At 50.4% G+C, this 18758-nt stretch overlaps 1 long non-coding RNA gene across 1 annotated transcript; it reads left to right on the forward strand.

Annotated features, from left to right (window-relative positions):
• The first annotated feature begins 299 nt into the window (after nt 1-299).
• LOC109396231 (uncharacterized) lies at nt 300-18214 on the forward strand. The gene is made up of 4 exons (XR_002126823.1): nt 300-711; nt 13899-14016; nt 16553-16598; nt 17815-18214. It is a non-coding gene; the product is annotated as an uncharacterized LOC109396231 (long non-coding RNA).
• The last annotated feature ends 544 nt before the right edge of the window (nt 18215-18758 follow it).

Consider the following 18758-nt stretch of genomic DNA (forward strand, 5'->3'; position numbering starts at 1 on the left):
AGAAGCTGGCGACTGATCTGCCTCGCACGGGAAGAGCGCAATGATGGTGCCAACTTGGGCCAGTGAAGCAACGTCCTCCACAACTAGATTGAAGAACAAAACGACAGCACCTTATCTTTTCCCCTTCCCCCAATTCCCCAGCACTGTTCCCATCCCCCCAATTTCCCAATAAAAAAAATCTTTTAAAAAAGAAAAGAAAAAGGACTCCACAGGTGGTTTTGACGTATTCCACAGATTGGAGAGGCCAGGGCACCGGCTTGCACAGCAAGTCATTGCAGACTGGGACTGGAACTCTGGCTCTTGGCTACCAATGTGGGGCTATCTCCTCCATGTCATCAGGCCCAGCCGGCTGTCAAGGCTAAGGAGCTATATCCATGAGTCACTTACTAACAAGAGGCATCCTGCCTCAAGGGCATGAGTCATAACAGACCCCAGCTGACGATGGTCAACTCCAAAGATATCAACAGGAAATGTTGGGGATGCCTCGTCTGTGCTCCTGCCCGAGACAGGACAGCCTGGGCCCCTTGGGCAGGGGTGCCTGTCTCTTGTTATGAAGCCTGCACATCCTCCAGTTCTTCACACCAGACTTCTGTCTGCTGCTTCGGACCCAAACATACTGTTTGTCTAGCAGTCATCTAGGAGCTGGATCCACAGCCCCGACATGCAGTCAGGAGCTGCAAGGAGCAGGAAACCCATCATCACTTGGAAGAGGTACAGCAAGGGGAGGTGCATGATGGCCTCTGTGCATGCCGATGGGTCAGCCTGGTGTGGTGGGCAGGCAGACAGATGTAGGACAGGAGGACGAGGAGGTAGCCCGCAGGGACGGGGCTGGGGGAAGCGGGTCATTGCAGGCAGAGGGAGCGGCGTGTGTGCAGGCATGTGCAGAAGAGGGAGGCTGGTATGGCCAGCGCCCAGAGTGAAGTGCAGGACCACAGGGGCATGCAGTGGGGCACAGGGAGGCTGCAAGAGGGGAGGGACCAGGTCCTGTGAGGCCCTGATAGGGATGTTTCATTTTATCGTAAGAACAACGGGAAGGGCCAACAAACATATGAAAAGATGCTCAGCATTACTAGTTACTGGAGAAATGCAAATCAAAACCATGAGATACCAACTCACACCCACTGAGATATTTTTTTTTAAAGTATGTGTTGATGAGAAAGGAGAGAAATTGGGACCCTCATGCATTGCTGGTGGGAAAATAAAATGGTGCAGCCACTGTGGAGGACCAATTAATGGTTCCTCAAAAAGTTAAACATAGAGTTCCCAGCAATTCCACTCCTGGGTGCATAACAAAGAGAACTGAAAACAGGTGTTCAAACAATTAAGGCGCATAGCAGCATTAGTCATAGGAGCCAAAAAGGCAAAACAACCCAAAATGCAGTATGTCCAAATAATGGAATATTATTCAGCCTTAAAAAAGAAGGAAGTACAGCTCTGCACATGTGCACTGATAGGTGCTACTGTGTGGGTGAACCTCAAAGATTTATGCTAAGTGAGAAGAGCCAGACAAAGGGCCATATCCTGTATGATTCCATTTAGATGAAATGTCTAGAAGAGGCAAATCCACAGAGAGAGAAAGCAGATCAGTGGTTGCCAGGGACTGGGGGGGGGATGGGGAGTGGCTGGTTGATGATATGGAGTTTCTTATTGGGGTGATGAAATGTTCTGGAATGAGACAGTGCTGCTTGTTGCATAACTTCATTCATGTAAGTAATGCCACTAAATTATATACTTAAAAATGTTAACTGGCAAATTTCATCACACACACACACACACACACACCACCACCACCACCACCACCACCACCACCACCAATTTAAAAAGCAGCAGGGAGAGCCCTGGGAAGGCCAGTCAAGGGCTGGAAGCAGGCTCCCTGCCAGTTCTGAGCTGTTCTGCCCCTCTCTCTATGTTCCAAGGCTTCTGGGCTCTGGGAGCCTACTTGTCTGTACCGTGGGCTTGGCCGTGTTTGGCCCTGCTGCTGGGCTTCGATGGGACAGTATGTGGGAAGCCCTGGCTCAAAGGGCATGTGTAGCCCGTGCCAGCTCCTTTCCCTGGGAGGGGCGTCGCACAGGGAAAGAGCAGCTTGGAGGGGTGGAGTGATCTGCTCATGGCCATGCAGCTAAGAAATGACTAAGCTGGGACTCGCTAGAATCACCCTGCCTGGCTCCTTCAACCCTTGGAGCCGCCATTGCCTTGTGCATAAAATGCGGCTGCTAACAACAGTCTTGCCTTCCTCCTAGTCCCTCTGAACCTCCAGGCCCACCAGACTGAGCCACTGGCCCCTGGGGCCTGTCTGCCCTGGAGTCAGGAAGCAGTTTTCTTGGAGGACCCTTGGGGAAGGTGGGAAGGAGTCTGAATCCTACAACTTCCAAGAGCCTTCCAGATGGGTCATCGAAACTCAGTTCAACCGCAGGAAACATACAAAATATGTTCTTATTTCATGGGCCCTGTTGTTGGCTGAAGATGAAAATCACTTGAAAAAGCAGGCTCTTTTCCTGAAAAGGGTTAAGGAAGATGTTAACTTTTACATCGGGTTCTGTGCTGTTGTTCCAAGCTTATGAAACTATCCATAGAAGATAGTTTTAGAAGGGCAAGTTATGAGAACATAGGAACACCCTGAGGATCTCGCCCTCAGGCCCTCTCCCCCACTGCTGAGTCCTTTCTGTTCTATGTCCTTCACTCCCCCTGACTCCCGCACTCCCTGCCAGCCTGGTGCCTCAACTTCTGCTCTCTAAAATGGGTTTCCTGGAAAGATGAAAGGATCGAGGTTTAGCCCGATGGTCAACTTGTAATAAAGTGCTCCGTAAGGCTAGCTCTAATGACAAGAATGTTCAATAATAAAGAAGCATTGTTGCTTTTTCTCATGGACCTTGTTCTTTCTCACATAATTGACCATCTAGATCGTAAGACTTTATCTTTTTCCGCGGGACTCAATAGACTTATTTTTACTGACTGAGGTGAATAGCAGTCAGTCCACGCTATTCGTGGTGCTGACTCAGCTATTCCAGGAAGAAGGTTGCTCCTTCTTGGCCTGGACACACTCCAAGCCAGTCCCGGGGCTGGCACGAGTCTCAGGGCTGTGGGCAAGTGAGCCCCAGTCCCCCTTTGGGTTGACTTCTCCATTAGGTCCAGTAGGCACTAGGGCCATGGCACTTTTATGGGCTCATGAAAGTATTTTAATTTATTTTCAGGTCGGAAGACAAAATGAATTTTTAAAAGGAAGAAAATATTTTAATATATCTTATTCATATGAATGAATATACATTAATATGAATTAATATAGCCATCTTTATACCAATACAATCATAACATATACTTGTTATTTACTTTTCTTTTTATTGAGGAAGGGGTCCCCAAAGGCAACGATGCCCAGGATCCACAGACATCAGAATGCAGCTCTGGGTCTTTCCCGCTGGGCTTGTCATTTCCAATTCTGATCATGAACGCCAAGTCCCGAACGGAGCCAGGATGGTGAATTTTTCCATTTTCCACAGAAACAGGCTGAGGTTTTGAAAGAAGTAACTTGGCTGATATCACCCAGAACTTTTCTGTCAGACAGAGGTGGTTGGATGGATGGATATATAGGTAGATGGTAGATAGATAGATAGATAGATAGATAGATAGATAGATAGATAGATAGATAGCTTTTTAGGAACTGGTTCACACAATTGTAGGGCCTGGCAAGTCCCAAATCTGCAGGGCAGGCCAGCAGGATGGAAAGTCAGGCAGAGGTTGATGCTGCAGTCTGGAGACAGTCTTCTTTGGGAAACCTCAGTGTTTGCCCTGTAGGGCTTCAACTGATTAGACAAGGCCCACCACATTATCAAGGGTTAGCAGGCTTCTAAAAGTCAACGGATTGTAGATGTTAACCACAACTACAAAATGCCTTCACAGCAACACTCAGGTTAGTATTTGATTGAATAACTGGGGACTCGATTCTGGCCATCACATCACCCCTGCCACATTTGCTGAGGGAAGGCCTTGCTGGCTTATTTGACCACTTGAATCCTCTGTCATTTTTCTCCTGCCTCCCCAAGCGGGAAGTCCCAAGTCAGGCTCTCAACTAGAAAAGACTTTGAACCGAAGTCCAGTGTCTGGCCCTTTGGCTGGGTCAGTGTGACGCACTGTCCCCCAGGCTCCTCAGACCAGCTTATGGCCCCTTGCTGCCGGTACCTGCCTTGCCACAGCAGTTGTAAATAATAGGCAAAAGTGAGTGCTGTCACTGCCTTCCCTGTGGAGTCCTGGCTCCCTAGACTATGCAGTCCTAGGTGCTGTGGCAGAGAGGAGCCACCAGGAGGATTCCGCTTTAGGGCCTTGGGTTCCTCCCTGCTGGGGGAGGGTGTGATGTCTTGGCCTTCCCAGCAGGGGGAAACACAGCCCCTCCAGGGGTCCACACGCAGAGGAAGCCACTTGGAGGAAGACAATCATCACAAGCCTCTAAAACCCCCATGGGGTCCTGGGGCTTAGGGGCTAGCTGGATGAACTGGAAGCATCTAGAACTATTCAAACTGCTACCTGTGACAGATGGAAGGTTGTCCTAAAATCAAGTTAGCAAGTCTCGTGCATACAGAGGGTGTCAAAAAAATGTAGACACGTTTTAAGAAAGGAAAAAACTATTAAAATTCTAATACTCACTATATACCGACAACAAAAGACGAATACAAGTCACGTTTGACATCTGCAATGACAGGAGGGGCTCAAAGTGGTTCCCATCAGCGTCCAGACACTTCTGATGACGGCGAACTACTGCTTCAGCAACGGTGACCAGTGTCCACTTGTATACATTTTTTGGCACCCCCAGTATATTTGGAAACATGAAACTGAATAAGAAGTAGATACTAGAAAATATCTCAGTGCATTGTCTTAGTCCATTTGGGCTGTTATAACAAAAATACCATAGACTGGGCAGCTTAAACAACAGACATTTATGTCCCACGGTTCTGGAGTCTGGGAAGTCCAAGATAAAGACACCAACAGATTTGGGTCTGGTGAGGTTCACAGGTGCCCATTTTCTAGCTGTGTCCTCACATGACGAAGCAATGTGGGAGCTCTGTGGGGCCCATTTATATAATAGAAGGGCACTAAGCCCATTCATGAGGGCCCCACCTTTATGACCTCATCACCTCCCAAAGGCCCCACCTCCTCATAGCATCACTTTGGGGACACACATATTTAGTTTATAACATTCTGCCCCTGGCCCCGCACAATCCACTTCCCTCTCACGTGCTTTTAAGATGCCTCAATATTCACTGTCATACTTTACTTTTCGTATGAATGCGCCACTCTGTTTACCCATTTTACTGCAATGGACAGCTGGGTGGTTTCAAGGCTCTGTACAGCGTGAATTTCATTGTCCATGTCTCCTGATGCACGTGTGTACTCACTCCCCTAGTATATACAACTAGGAGTGGAATTGCTGGGTCATCGGGTGTGGCTGTCTTCAACTTTACTAGATAATACAAACTTTCCCAAGGCGCCTATCCCATTGCACACCCCCAAAGCAGTGTATGAGTGAGTGTTCCAGGGCCTCATATCCTCACCGACACTTGTGCACTTTAGCCCTTCTGGTGGGTAAGTAGCGCATCTCTTTGAGGCTTTCATGTGCATTTTCCTCATTACTAGAAATCAAACTGCATTTCACACATTTATTAGCCATTTGGATTTCCTGGCTTGTCAATTACCTATTAAGTCTTTTGCCAATTTTTCTATTTGGCCGTCTGTGTTTTTGTTAATAACGTGTAGGACTTTTTTTTAAAAAATTCTGGATTTAAGCCCTTTGTCAGCTTTATGTGTTCCAGGTCGCTTTTTTTCCATTTGTGGCTTGCTTTTTATACTCTTCATACTATCTTTTGAAAAATATGAATCCTTCATTTTAATGTAGTCCAGCTTGTTCATCTTTTCCTTATGCTTAGTGGTTTTCCTGCCATGTTTAAGAAATCTTCCCCTACCCTTAGGTCAGGGCGATATTCTCTTTTATGATCTTCTGAAAGCTTTATAGGCTCACCTTTCACATTTAAGTCCTTAATCCGCCTGCACTTGCTTTTTGTGTGTGATGGGAAGTAGGAGTCCTATTTCATTTTTTATCCTTATGGATGCCCTATTATCCCTGCACAATTGACTGAGAAGACTATTCCCTCCTCACTCCTGTGCAATGCGTCCTCTCGTAAATCAGACTCTATATGCATGGCTCTGTCTCTGGGCTCACTCGTCTATCCCATCAGTCTATTTATCCACCCTTGTACTGAAACCATAGCAGGCAGATGTCTCTCAACAGTTATTGGCCCGGGCTGTGCTCATGAGGGATTCGAAGGTTACAAGTTAGGTATAGCCGGATTGGTAAGGATCTTAAAAATCAGTTCGAAAGGCTTAGACTTGATCTGGGGAGCAAAGGGGTCCCCCAGCATGTCAGGAAGCAAGGAGAGATTCTGGATGAGTGTCTTAGGAAGATATTTCTGGGAGTCAAGTCTCAGCATGGGGGCATGGGGCCGAGAAGAGAATGTGGGGGTTATTGGAGTGGTTCAAAACTAAGATCACAAGGGCCTGGATGAAGGAGGTGGCTGTGGAAACGGAAAGGCACGGATGTGTCCAAGAGACATTTAAAAGAGAAAATTGAAATGATGGTACTTTGTTATGAGTCACAGGAAGAGGGAGGGCGTTGGAGACTGAAAAATGATGCCAAGCTTTCTAGCCCAGAAACAGAGAGGACTCTGGTTTGATGAAAGAGGCCCATAAAGTCGTTGGGGGAGTGTGTTTCTTCCACCATTGAGTCCTGAAAGCTCAGTTAGTGTTCCAGAGACTCAATCAGAGTAGTCCTGACTGGACACAGATTCGCTCAGTAGGGCTGTTGAGCAGTGACAGGTTGCCCATGGTTTGGGGCTCCTGAGAGTTGCAGTGAGACTTTGAGCCGTGTTCAGCACCCTCTGGACATTGTTGATCAGATTTGCTTTGCAGTCTGAATCCAGTTGGATCATGAGGACATCCTAAAGCACACAACTTGATAAATAAACAACTGCCTTTTCCATGGTTACAATGACAGATTCAAACAAGAGCAGCAACAAAAAGAATGACCAAAACTAAAGGGAAAAGTAACTTTAAAAAAAACCAAAAACCAAACAGCTAGCCCTGGGCTAATCTATGGAACACTGTGAAATGTATCTGAAAGGTACAGTGAATACTTGTAAATACTTGTAAATGTTCTTTCTTCCGTTGGTGTAGTATGTTTAAATGCATGTAGCAACCTTCCTCTCGATCTGTCCGTGCTGATATGCGCCAAAGCATTTCAGGTCTAATGTTATTACTGAAAAGCCAAAAGCATATTTACAGAGACTGAATGTGTGTGAAGAGCAGATAAATCAAGTCCCTTGGAAAAATAAAATCCCATAGCAGATTATGTTGTGAAAAGACTAAAATAATGTTTGCAACTCAATCACACCACCAATTGGATTTTTAAAAAGAGGCCATTCGCATTGTAGGTCATAAAATCACTCCCTTAGTCCTTTAAACATCAAATACAATTAAGATTTGGGATAAGATTCACTTGGTTAAAAATAGTATAAAAATCTTTGGCAAATAATTAAAAGGGATTTGGCAACATAATAACCAGTTAACTCCAGCACATATTTAATAAAGAATGGGTTCTGGGAGGAACTGGTGTTCACTCTTTTTTATTTTTTTTTCCTGTATGGAAATACAAGAGCCCCTGATTCTGAGTACTACTGATATATGCAGATGAAATCAAATCAACAGTGCTGTGAGATTATGTCCTGGGTGTGAGGGGCTGAGTTAGTAAGGCTGGGCCCCTGGAGACCTCTTCCCCTAAAAGACAGAGTCCACAATCAAATAAGGCTGAAGTGAGGCACGGGCCATGAAGTTGAGACCTTGAATTTCTATAGCCACCTCTCATTTGTTCTGTGGCATGAGAGCCAGTGTTGACTTTTGTTCTCAGAACTCCTATGCTCAAGCCACGCAACCTTCCAACACAGCAGCTTTGCTGCACAAGCAGAACAGGCCCTAGGCCGACTCTCATGGAGTTCACCCCCTAGTGATCAGGAGACAGACGTACAAACAGAGTAACCACACCACAGGGCGGAGGAAAATAGGGCAACAAGGAGATACCAAGGTCCAAAGAGGACAGAAGGCGAAGCTAATTTCACCTGTAAAATTCTCCATCCTTTAGTTGACTTCTTTATTGCCTCCCTTCCCCACTAGAATATCTGCTCCGTGAGGGCAGAGGTTTTCATCTGTCTTGTTACCTCTGTATCCTCTGTACTAGAACAGTGCCTGGCACATGGTGGGAGCCCCTGAAAATGTCTGTGGCATAAATGAATGAATTGTAGGAGGAGGGAGAACATTGATGGAGCTGTCTTTGAAAATGCTTCACAGAGGAGAGAATCCAGGAGACGGGCCTTGACAAAAAAGAAGGGTCTTGGTAGACAGCCAGAATTAAATAGCATCTTGGTCTAAAAGAACAGCTGGCACCCCGGGGTGAGAAATTCCATGGTGTGTTCAGGGAACAGAGCTGTCCGGCACAGAAAAATGTAGGATACCAGGAGAGGCCAGATGACCGAGAGCAGTCAAAGCCAGGTGGAGGTGCTAGTGTTCCCCTGTGAGTGTCAGGGTCTCTAGAGAAGGACATTTGACATCCACTTACTGAAAAGGCTAACTGCTTGGTGGATACAAGGCTCGTACCCTGGGAGCCTGCATCAGAGCTCTGATCCCCTTTACCAAGGACTAGTGAGCACCTGCCCTGTCTGCAAGAAAAGACAAGTGCGGTGGAAGGAACTAGTGGCAGAAGCTATAGCAGGAAGGGCCCTATCAGGGAGGGAAGTAGGGGGTAGGCCTCCAGCTGGGCCTCCCAGCCTGGCTGTCAGTTCCATGATGGGGACGGGCCAGCTGATCCTAACGGCCCCTGCAGCCCTGACATTCTGGGACTCTAATTATAGAAGTGAAAGCTTCATTCCAGATAGCTGGGGAAATCCTTGGGTTCAGTTTCATCTCCCCGGGCTGGTACTACAGCTGGCACTGAGGCAGTTAAAAAGGAGTGGACTGGAAATACAGTGAGTCTGCATCAGCCTAATTGTCTCTCCACCGACTTGTTTGCTTCTAGGTGTCAGCAACTCTTTCAGGAATGTGGGACAGAAGCCTTTTCACAGGCAAGGGTCTGGGGTCTGGTTCCTGATCTTTTCTTTTGGTATTGTGAAGAGGACGGGCCCTGGAGGCCAAGAAGAAATCAAAGACAGTGATCCTTCCAAACTTTGCTTCTAAAAAAGCAAATATGAACGGTAGAGCTGAGGTCCGATGAACGAGGGGGGCAACCTTGTCATAAACAAGTCTCAGTTTTCACGGAAGTCAATCCTACAGGCAGCTGAGAGGGAAGCCCCCATTCCAGAACACTGAGCTGGGCTGCCCTTTCTGTGTCTCTGCAAGGGGGGGGGTCTGTGGGAGGCCCTATGCCCTGGGGAATCATTCCTGACACTGAAGCTGTGCTTGCACCAAGAAACCAGCTGAGGGGCCGGCCGAGTGGCGCGATGGTTAAGAACTCGCTTGGGATGCCAGAGGGCCCCGGTTCGGATCCCACATATGAGGGCCAGTGACACTGCCCTCTACAGCTAAGATGCTGAACAACAGCTCAACCTGGAGCTGGGCTGCCGTGAGTCGCCGGCGCCGGCGACGGCATAGGCTGCAGCCCCTGCTGCAGCGGGTTGCCATGGGCTACCGTGTGTAGCCAGCAGCCAGCGTGAGCGGCCAGCAGCCGCTGTGAGCGGCCGTCTAGAAGCCAGCGACTGATCTGCCTCGCCCGGGAAGAGAGCAATGATGGTGCCAACTTGGGCCAGTGAGGCAACATCCTCCACAGCCAGACTGAAGAACTAAAGGACAGCAACTTGTCTGTTCCCCTTCCCCCAATTCCACAGAAGTGTTCCCGTCCTCCCAATTCCCCAATAGAAAAAAATCTTAAAAAAGAAAAAAAAAAGAAACCAGCTGAAGAAAGAAGTCTATAACGAGCCAAACAACTGGTTACTAGAAAATCTCCAGAACTAGTGACAAGAAACAAAACAAATACACACCTGGTTTGACCACAGTTGGAGAAGCTTAGGATATATCTGGGTGGACATGTTCAGCAGGCTGTTGGATATACAACTAGAGCGCTGAGGGGAGAAAGAGGGCTGGCGAGCCTGTGCTGGGAGCCCAGGGGAGTGACAGCCCCCTCTCCCACCCTCAACCTCTCCTTTGTCATCATAGCCACCAAGTTTCTAGTTCAGCCAAACCGCTCTGGATCACTGGAGCCCTGTGCCCGGGGCCTTGGGCCCCTCTGCTGCCCTAGTAGGAGGGGCAAGGGGTCCCCAGCTGCCTGCCCCCAGTGGGTCCCAGGGGCCCCTGCCAGGCTGTCCTCTTCCTGTCCTCGGGCCTCCATCCTCAGGCTCATCCTTTGGAGGTCTCACCCTCTAAGGCCTGTCCTTGGCCAGGGTTCCTGCCCCCACTGGCCTTCCCTGGACGGCTAGGTGAAGAGAGCTCAGAGGGGAGGAGAGGCCCGGACTGCGGCTGTGTCTCTGCGGTGTGTTCTCGCCATGCCGGGGACGCAGCTGAGCTGTCTCTGTGCTGTGTTGGGGAGGGATTCCGCCAGTAGGGCCACTGGTTACATCAGAAGCCCCTTGTGTGCCTTCGCCAGGCTGGGACGCGCCTGCGGGCCAGCGACCAGTGTGGCCTGCTCTCCTTTTCAGGGAGGGCCAGCAGCAGAGGAGGCTGGGAAATCCACTGGGCTGCAAATGGCGGTGCCCTCCCACTCATGGGGAGCAGACCCTCTGACAGCCTGGGAAGCAGAAAGAAATGGAAGGGGAGGGGAGGGAGCGAAGTAGGGGGGGAGGGGGCGCCCGTAGCTTCCCTGAGCAGCCCTTGTAAATGCTCCATCAGCCAGCACCAGGGCCAACTCAGGGCCAGGGCAACCGCTCTGAGATGCGTCCTGTGTCCTTGGGGACCAGTGCTCAGTGGATGCCACCTTCAGCAGGTGACCAGAGTCAGCAGGACAGGCCATGAGTCCCCAAGGAGAACATCTCACGGAGGCCCCAGCATTAGACCTGTTACTCCTGGTGAGCTTGGAGGGGGCTGTCAGGTCCTCCAGGGCCCATGGACGCCTGGGGAGGGCTGGCTGAGAGTCCTGGCTGAGGACACAGGGACCCTGGACTGGCCCTGACGTGCATGTGACCTTGGGCACAGCCCTGGGCCCTGGGGGCCTGGTCTGCCCACCTGTCAGCAGCTTGGGCCTGGGGCCTGGCTGACCTAAAGGGCCCTGCCTGTCCCTCCCAGAGGCTTCCGGGGACCGACGGGCTCAGGGTTCCAGGTGCGCCACGGCCCCTGGGCCCCCCTGGGTCAGCTCTGGCTGCCACCTGCTGCACAGGGACGGACGGCAGTACCAGCCTTGGGTCCCTCTGTCCCTCATCTCCAGTCCCATCACAGCTCCAAGGACAGCATGCTCCTCCCTAGTGTGGGGATTATAGAGTCCTGTCCCCAGCTTGCCCTCCCCCCTGAGGGCCACGCCACTGTGGGCATACCTCAGAGAGTCCAGGGAGGCCAAGCAACCTCCTGGACCACCCAGTGTGGACCCCTGAGGCTGAGGGCTGGTCCCTGAACAGCAAGTGTCCTTTGCTTGGGTGGTGGCTGCTTGTTTTCTGTCTCTTGCTCGTGTTATTTTTAGCCCACTTTGCAAGCACTCTCCCGGCCTTGGCAGAGCGAGAGCGTGCCCAGGGAAACTGGTGGGCACATTAGCAAGGCAGACGGCCCAATGGGTCTGCCGAGGGGCTGGGAGGCCAGCGGAGAAATTGTTTGCTTGGCTCCATCTATTTATTAGCGTGCTCAGAGACTGCTATTTATATTTTAACCCCCCCAGGGACAGCCATGAATCTCTGGATTAAAAGAGTTGGTGTATTTGCAGCCTTGAAAGTAAAAAATAATCAGTAGTCACAGACTGAGCCAAGACTGCCAAGGGTGGGAGGCACTGGGGATGGGCCCTGAGAGGCCCAGAGAATAGCTACCGGATGGCTTGCAAGGTCTGTGCTCTCATATGTTAATTGGGCTGTAGATGGTGTGGATCAAGATAACCAAAGGATGCAGGAAGCCTGTGAAAATGTGGCCTGGCAATTGCAAAAGCATTTCACACCTTAGAAAAGGGGGGCTGGTTCCTAGCCCTGTCCCAGGAGCTGTAGAAGGTGCTGGAGGTCCCATCGGAAGTAGAGTGGACAGGCTGGGGCCAGAGTTGGGGCCAGAGTTGGGGCCAGATTCAGGGCCAGGGCACCTTCCATCTGTGCAGGAAGGCGGTGTTCACAGGCATAGAAGCCCACTCTCCGCTTGCCTTAGCTCCTAGAAGCATCTGTGGCGTGTAGACCACCCGGGCCCAGAACACCCTGGCCCAGCTCCCCCTGTGCAGCTGCAGGCCAAGGCCACCGCAGCCTCCAGGCCTTAGAGGCCCCTGTGGGGTTGGTGCCGGAAGGGGGTTTGGATGAGCCTCTCTTTGAGGGAGGGCCATTGGTGGGAGTGAGGCCACCAACGGGTTAAGCTGGAGGTGGGCAGTGGGGGTTGGGTTGGGGCTTAGGGCCACCTTTAAGGGTCTGAACCTAGTTTTCTTGAAGCAAATTAGAAACTTGCAAATATTAAGACAGTTCCACTGTGAGCTGTTTGCATCTCCGACGCCTTTGTATTTAGTCTGCTATAATGGTGATGTTTGGGGACGCTTATCAATAAGCATTTAACAATTTGCAGCAGAGCCTGCTTGTGGTTTTCGGAGCACTGGCTGCCGTCTCTGCAACTTACTAACAGGCGACAGTTTAAGGACGTGCGTAGACACAACTGAGTTCTTCCTGGAGTAAGACTAGTTTGCACGCACTCACAACTTAACTGGAGAAAAGGAACCCAAACCTGGCACCCCTCCCAGGAGAGCTTTGCCTTGCTACGGGGACCCAGCAATGTGCATTTCAGCTCCTGGTGGGGGGTTTCTGCGGAGTCTGACAACTCTAATGGTCTTGTTTGCCACGCGCTCAGGCATCAGGCGCCTGCCTCGTCTGTCCGTCTAGTCCCATGGCAGTGGGGGAAGGGAGGAAGCCCAGGGCCATCCTGCCCTGGCGCCTGATTAAAGCTCAGGTTTTAGCGCAATTAACATCTCCATCCCAGAGTTTATGGCTCAGTCTCCCATACATCACAATCTAAAAGCAAACATTTGCCTTTGATAGCTCTAATGTATGCATAGAATCAGTTGACTGTTCACATCTCAATTGTTATTTTTTTTGAATAGCTTAGCAGCGGAAAATCAAAGCCGTCTGAGATTTCTAAGCTGCAACTTATTTTCTTGGTGTGTTTTTTTTTAACGTAAAACTTCTAATTAATCCATGTAATCTGGATACTTTGTGTTTAAACCTCTCATGCTCCTAAAACAAACTGAACGAAAATATAGCTAATTTGACAAACTGAACGAAAATGTACCTAACTTGGGCCGGCTGAGTGGCGCATTGGGTAAAAGTTGGCTTGGGATGCCAGCTCTGAGCAGCACGGCCCTGGTTCAGATCTCACATGGGGGCCAGTGACGCTATGCCCTGTAAAGCTAAGACGGTGAACAACAGCTCGACCTGGAGCTGGGCTGCCGTGAGCCGCCGAGAGCGGCCATCCAGAGACCGGCCAGCGACTGCCTCACCGGGGAAGAGCGCAATAAAAATACCAACATGGGCCAGTGAAGCTGCGTCCTCCACAACTAGACTGAAGAACCAAAGGACAGCACCTTGTCTGTTCCCCTTTCCCGATTCCCCAACACTGTTCCCCTCCCCTAAGTCCCCAATAAAATCTTTTAAAAGAAAAAAGAAAAAGAAAATATAGCTAATTTGTATAGAAGCTTTGTATCTTTTTTTCTCTTTCCTCAGATACATCCGTGAACACATGGTGAGAACAGGAGGAAGACTGTGAAACAAGAAAATGAATGAAATTCCGATCATAGATATGTTAAAGAAGCTTTACTGCCTTGGGAATATGTTAATATCGGTAAGTTAACACAAAGCTGAGGAGGGGCACCTTTCTTCCTTCCCCTGCATTTCAGATAGGGTTTGCCTGACTGGGTCCCTTGGGCCCAGCACACTTGTGTGAGGGCCAGCAGCCAAGAAGTGCTGGGCCCAGGTCTTGGGCGCAGCAGAACCAGCACCCACCTGCCCCAAGTCCCCCTCCTGCTCAGCAGAGCCTCCTGCTAACCACCTTATGAGGCTGCCTTTCTTCACAGCATCCCCGCCTTGATGGACAGGCCTTGTCTGAGGCCCCTAAGCTGGTCTGTGAAGAAGCCAGCAGGAGATCTGAGAGCTACCTGACTCCAGATCTTAGCTTTTGGGCTCTGCGGCTCAAGAAAAAAAATCCCCTAGGACCTCAGTTCTGAGCTTATAAAGCCCTTGGGGCGCCTCCGAGGTAAGAGAAAGAGCTGGAGGCAGAGGAGGCTGCGAAACACCAGTGTGTCGAGGCTCCTCTCTGGGCTGTGCAGATACATCTCAATGGAGCAACCTCCGCTGCCCTTCCCTCCCTCCTGAGCCCCAGCCTTGTCAGTCCCCATGTCCTGCCTTGGCTGGGGACTCAAATCCCAAGAAACAAAGAGGGTATTTAAGTGCAATATCCCTAATGAATAGAGAAAGGAGAATTGTTTGCCAGACTATTTAAGGCAAGTTCCCTAAGCCATTTCTCCTTAGCCAGCACGTTGGCCTGGGGGACTGGAAGGGACCTGAGCAGCTCTCCAAAGCCTGTTTTCAGAATCCCTCCTGGAACCACTACGTGGAAAGAAGAATTGACAAACAAATGACAAATTATTACCGTGGGCAGAAGGATGAGACACCTCGAGACAGGATATGGGGAAAGCTCCTGGGAACAAGCTTTTCAGCTAGACTCTTCCCAGCATGCAGATTATAAACTGGCCAGGGGGCTGAGGATAAGGAAGTGGCCAGATGGGACTGGAGGCACCTGGGACATTTCCTAACTGACTGGGCTTCTCCCGGGCCCCTGCTGGAGGCTGTCTGCAGGAAGGCTGCTTGCAATTCCCTGTAGCCACCCACACCACCACTGTCTACCTGGTGCGCTGCCTTTGGCAGAGTGGCTGGTCAGGGTCCAGGACGAGTAGATGCTGCACTGGAGGAAGGCTGTGCCTTGGCGCTTCTCCAGTTGGCTTCGAAACAGGCTGTGAGGGAAAGGAAGAATCACGGGGCTGGGCCTCATTTCCTCATCTGCCATTCTCACCTCCACACCAATATCAAAACGTTTTGCAGATGTCACATAACAGCAACTAGTGGGACTTTTATGATCTGTTCATCAAGGAACACAAAAGGACAAGCAGCCTATGACTATGGGAGGCATATCCATCCATCTGCAGACAGTTTGGTATACACGTGGCTATTGCCCCCGTTCATTCACTCAACATTGACTGAGTCCGCAGTACATGCCCAGCCTTGTGTTAGATGTTGGGGCTACCACGGCAAGTAAGACATGGCTCCTGCCTTCTCGGAGTGCACTGCACTGGGGTACTCAGATGGGGAACCATGCGTGGTCTTTGAGAGAGAGGCAGTATCACTGGGCTGAGATGAGGTGTCAGCAGGGCCATGCTCCATCTGGAAGTTCCAGGGGCAGCTCCTCCTGCGTCTTCTCCTCCAGCTTCTGGTGGCCCCAGGTGTTCCTTGGCCTGTGGCTGTGTCACTCCAATCTCTGCTTCTCCTTTCCATGTTTTCTCTTTTTAGGACCCTTGTCATTGGATTTAGGGCTCACCCAGATAATCCAGGAGGATCTGATCTTGAAATCCTTACCTTAATGGCACCTGCAAAAACTTTTTTCCAAGTGAGGTCACATTCGTGAGTTCCAGGTGGACGTATCACTAGGAACATTAGGAGTGTTGGGAATCACACAGTTTCCTGCGCTCAGCCTTCCCAGAGCTTGCTGCTACTGATGGACCAGGCCCTCCTGCCACGTGGCTGGTGTGGAGTGGCCGGCCGGTCCGTATGTCACCTGAATTCTAGTGTGGTAGAAACTGGAATCTGCATTTCCTCTGAGCTGGTTATTTCTCTCTTAAATAAAGCTTCAGCTTCCCCAGGGGAAAAGGAAAAAAAGGAAATGAGAAAGAGAAGAAAAATACATGTATATTCCCCCATTCAGCCTCTAGAGGTGCTTTCCCAAAGGCCAGCTTGGCTCCCTGGTGCCTGTGAGATGTTGTCTGAGCTGCCTACCTCTGTACCACCCCTCTCCCCACCTCTCACACGTCCCCACACACATTTGTTTCCCAGCCTGGCCCCTTTCTCACAGAACACCCTGCCCTCCTCTGCCCCCAGGCTTCTGCTCATTTCTTCCTTGCCTGGGATACTTTTGCACACCTGTGTGCCTTCTTTCCAATCTTACAAGGCTCAGCTCAAACCTCACCACTTCCTAGAAGCCTTCCCAGATTAGCAGAGTTGAGTATGACACCCTCCCTCTGGTCTAGTCCCTTCTTAAGGGTCCATATCAAGATCACAGTTAGCCTTGTGGCCAACTCACCTAATCAGGGGTCTCTCTCTTGTTTCAGGGGATGGAGTTGAACTTTCCCTTGGGTCCCTGACATTTCGCACATGGTAAGATATGCAATGATTTTTGTTGAATTGGGTTGAAGACGTGTGTACATATTATTGCTTCCTTTGCTGCTTAGTTGGCAAGGAAAGTCTCCAATTCTAAGAGGGAAAAGTGAAGGAAAGCCAACCGAGAGAGAAGGGATCCAGACTCACCCAGCATAGCAGATGACATCCGGAGATCCTGACCTCTGCCCTGGCCTCTCCTGCAGCCCCTTTTCTGCAGGGTGCCCCCGGTCCAGAGTCTCTCAGGCATCCATCCCCCTTGCCTAATTTTGAAGGCCTGCAGTTGTCTCGGCATAGGGACTTGGGGTTCATTCTGTCAACACCTGAGATAAGTGCAGATATTGCTCAGATGGCGTCACCCTTCACAGATGTCCTGCACGCCCCCTTCCTGCTTCCCCCTTGCTTTCGCCAAGGCCAGACATCCTTTCGGCTCCTCTAGCTGTTGGGAAAGTAAGGCTGACCCCGAAGCCCACAGCTAGACATCACACGCAAACCCCAGCTACACATCAATGCTGGAGTCTGTCCCCAGAAGCCCCCTGACTCAGCCCCGCTTGTCAGGACGCACAGCCCCACTTAGAGACTTGCTCTCTCTGTCCACAGCTTTTTCTCAGCCCCTCAGGCTCTTCACAGTTGCTCCCATAGGAGCGTCAGCCCAAAGACTCCATCCTGCCCGTCACTGTGGTGTGGGGAACGGACAGAGCATGGACTCTGACATCAGTGGGAGGAGGGGGTGTCTCAACTCTGCCTTTTATTAGTTTGTGACTTTTCTGAGCCTCAGTTCCCAATTAATTCATTCATTCACTTAGTAAAACACACACACACACACAGACACACACACTCGAAGGTCAAACAATTAAGTTCGCAGCATGTATAGCACCTACTGGGTGCTAGGCCTACTGTGTGCTAGCCATTGCGGGGGACAGCAGTGTAAAAGACAGAATCCCTGCCCTCCAGGAGCTCAAGGCTTGGTCCTGGGTGACCTGGGTGCAAATAAGCATGATAGAAAGAAACCAAGGCTATAATGTGGGGCAGTGCTCTGCTCTGATGGGACCGCTGAGCTCCTAAACATTTTCCGTTCTCAATCATTATATTATAAAAACACAGCAAAGGGTTAGAGGCTAGAGGATTCTGTATCTGCCATAAAAACTTACTTTTCCTGCAAGGGTTTGAATAAGAAAGATATAAAACTTGCTGTGGGTGTATTTGACTGTTCCAGACGAAGATAACCAACCAGCTGCTCCAGGTGTCCTGAACAGCACACCAAGCCAAAGTCAAGGTTCTCAGCCATCCAAAACCTGTGTCCTCAATTTTAAGACAGTATGATTGATAAGATGCAAATACTTTCCTAATGGCTTTTCAGACAGAAATAAAGAAGAAGCCAAACGGCCCTGAAGGTGCCCATGGAGAGCGAGGAACATTGGTGTTAACTTGTGAGAAAGCATGAGGCTCTGAAAGGCTTCTTTGCAGCCAGGCTTCCAACCACCAGCGGCTGAGGTGCAGCCAACCACTCTGCCAGCACAGCCTGCTTCATCCATCAGTCACAGGCCACACTTCCGCCCCCTCCCGACCCCTGTAGCTCCAGTTCCCAGCCCGAATCATGCCATCACCAAGAGCAAGCTGAGTAAGTAATGCAACTGGAACATCCTGGTGACGCTCTTCTGCTCCGTGGGAGTCAGTGCAGGAGACACGCTTGTGTGTACAAATGGGGGACAAGGGAAAGGAGCAGCCACATCCAGCCCTGGGAGGGTCCAAGGCCTGGACTGCAGTGGCAGGGAAGCCAGAGGCAGGAGGGGACTATTTAGGAAGTAAACTGACAGGATTGGTTGTTGAGAGACTGTGGAGAGAAAAAAGACTGGGGAGAGAAGGCATCGGGGGTGTGCCCAGGTTTCTGGCTGATCACTGAGAAGTGTGAAAACGGTGTGGGGCAGGCCCACCCCAGTGCTAGGTCCATCGGAGCACTGCGTGTGCCCCACGCTCCCACTTTCCCCCACGGCCAGCTCTGGGGTGTTTGCAGAGGGATGGGCAAGGCACAGTTGAGCTGGGCTATATCCATATCCCCTTCCTGAAGGCCAGGTCCATGGCCACGTCCTCCGGGTCTCTCTCCTGAACTCGCAGACACTCTGTGTCATTCTTTGTGCCTCTCTGAGAACCCTCATCCTG

The sequence above is a fragment of the Hipposideros armiger genome, unplaced genomic scaffold (assembly GCF_001890085.2).
Source record: "Hipposideros armiger isolate ML-2016 unplaced genomic scaffold, ASM189008v1 scaffold_509, whole genome shotgun sequence".
Lineage (NCBI taxonomy): Eukaryota > Metazoa > Chordata > Mammalia > Chiroptera > Hipposideridae > Hipposideros > Hipposideros armiger.